A 2,969-nucleotide genomic window follows, 5' to 3' on the forward strand; every position below is an offset into this window, starting at 1 on the left:
TATTAATCATAATGTGATAAAAATGGTAGTTAATAACCTGTACTTTTTTTATATTAGTAGATGCATTTCTGAAGTATGTAGGCCTATTGAGCTTCAAGCTTATTTTCTTCCTACACAGAGTAAGACATTTTATAAACACATGAAAACGCCCATTAATAATGCATTTTCATATTTATGAGCGACTCACAGATAATTTATCTCTCTCTAAATAAATATAAACAAAAGAATTAGAAAAGAACCATCGTTCCCAGGAGGTGTTCAATGGACGGGGAGAAATTTCCCTGCCAGAGCCCAAAACTTCCCCGCCAGACCTCGGGTGGCGGGGACGACCATCAATGATGTATATTAAGTTTATTTAGGTACAGGTACACATGAATATAGGTACACATGAATATAGGTACACATGAATATATGTACACATGAATATAGGTACACATGAATATATGTACACATGAATATAGGTACACATGAATATATGTACACATGAATATAGGTACACATGAATATATGTACACATGAATATAGGTACACATGAATATATGTACACATGAATATAGGTACACATGAATATAGGTACACATGAATATAGGTACACATGAATATATGTACACATGAATATAGGTACACATGAATATAGGTACACATGAATATAGGTACCTGGAGTTTACATGGAGAGAGTTCCGGGGGTCAACGCCCCCGCGGCCCGGTCTGTGACCAGGCCTCTTGGTGGATCAGAGCCTGATCATCCAGGCTGTTGCTGCTGGCTGCACGCAAACCAACGTACGAGCCACAGCCCGGCTGGTCAGGAACCGACTTTAGGTGCTTGTCCAGTGCCAGCTTGAAGACTGCCAGGGGTCTGTTGGTAATCCCCCTTATGTATGCTGGGAGGCAGTTGAACAGTCTCGGGCCCCTGACACTTATTGTATAGTCTCTTAACGTGCTAGTGACACCCCTGCTTTTCTTTGGGGGGATGTTGCATCGTCTGCCAAGTCTTTTGAATATAGGTACACATGAATATAGGTACACATGAATACAGGTACACATGAATATAGGTACACATGAATAAAGGTACACATGAATACAGGTACATAAATTATCATACATAGTAACATATGTGTAAATTACCCATCAGGAAAACCCAAAACAGTCAAAGTGACTTATTTCCATTGTAGTTCTTGGTCCTTGTTAATAATAATAAAACTAGTAAGCTTATTTAGGCACAGGTACAAATGAGTACAATTATCATAGTATAAATTACCTAGGATAACCCCCCAAAAAAGTCAGTGACTTTATTTCCATTGGGTGTCCTTATTTCCATTTTTTGTCCTTGTTATTTCCATTGGGTGTCCTTGTTATTTCCATTGGGTGTCCTTGTTATTTCCATTGTCTTTGTTATTCCCATTGGGTGTTCTTGTTATTTCCATTGAGTGTCCTTGTTATTTCCATTGGGTGTTCTTGTTATTTCCATTGTTTGTCCTTGTTATTTCCATTGTGGTTCTTGTTATTTCCATTGTGTGTCCTTTTTATTTCCATTGAGTGTCCTTGTTATTTCCACTGAGTGTTCTTGTTCTTTCCATTGGGTATCCTTGTTATATCCATTGGGTGTTCTTATTTCCATTGGGTGTTTTCGTTATTTCCATTGAATGTCCTTATTATTTCTATTGGGTGTCCTTGTTATTTCCATTGGGGTTCTTGTTATTTCCATTGGGTGTCCTTTTTATTTCAATTGAGTGTTCTTGTTATTTCCATTGAGTGTCCTTGTTATTTCCATTGGGTGTTGTTATTTCCATTGGGTATCCTTGTTATTTCCATTTGGTGTCCTTGTTATTTCCATTGGGTGTCCTTGTTGTTTCCATTGGGTCCTTGTTATTTCCATTGGGCCCTTGTTATTTCCATTGGGTGTCCTTGTTGTTTCCATTGGGTCCTTGTTATTTCCATTGGGCCCTTGTTATTTCCATTGGGGCCCTTCTTATTTCCATTGGGACCCTTGTTGCTTCCATTGGGATCCTTGTTATTTCCATTGGGGTTCTTGATTGCCCTTCACTACTCAGAAAAGTTTCCTGTCACCACTCACGGCGGTCACTCATTACCACTCAGGAAGTTTCCCTGTCACCACTAGAGATGGTGTTCTCTCATTAAGAAACATTTGTATTTCTTAAACACTTATAGGTGTCAAAATTCATGGATTTTTGTTCGCATTCAGGAATATATTGACGCTGGGTGAAGCATAGGAAAGAATCCTACTGACAAGGCTTATAATTGATTAAATATTCGTCTGCTGGTGGTGCACAATGTCCCAGAGGTATTATATAACTTTTAAGGGCACAAGGACCCCCAGTGGAAATACAAGAACCCCCAGTGGAAATACAAGGGCCTCCAGTGGAAATATAAGGACCCCAGTGGAAATACAAGGACCAATGAAAATACAAGGACCTCCAATGGAAATACAAGGACCCCAATGGAAATACAAGGACCCCAATGGAAATACAAGGACCCCAATGGAAATACAAGGACCTCAATGAAAATACAAGGATCCGAATGGAAATACAAGGACCTTAATGAAAATACAAGGACCCCAATGGAAATACAAGGACCTCAATGAAAATACAGGGACCCCAATGGAAATACAAGGACCCCAATGGAAATACAAGGACCTCAATGAAAATACAAGGACCCCAATGGAAATACAAGGATCCGAATGGAAATACAAGGACTCCCAGTGGAAATGCAAGGACCCCACATAAAAATAAGTCACTTTGTCTGACTTTTTGGGTTATCCTGGGTAATTTACGCATGCTACTATGTGTAATAAATATACTTATGTCTACCTGTACTTGAATAAACTTAGACATTTCAGCTATATATGAGATGCCGTAGCCCTGCACATAAGGATCCCAATGGAAATAATCGCTTTGTCTGCCTTTTTTGGGTTATCCCAGGTAATTTACGCTATATATGATAATCGTACT

This window comes from Cherax quadricarinatus, chromosome 88, assembly GCF_038502225.1.
Source record: "Cherax quadricarinatus isolate ZL_2023a chromosome 88, ASM3850222v1, whole genome shotgun sequence".
Classification (NCBI taxonomy): Eukaryota; Metazoa; Arthropoda; class Malacostraca; order Decapoda; family Parastacidae; genus Cherax; species Cherax quadricarinatus.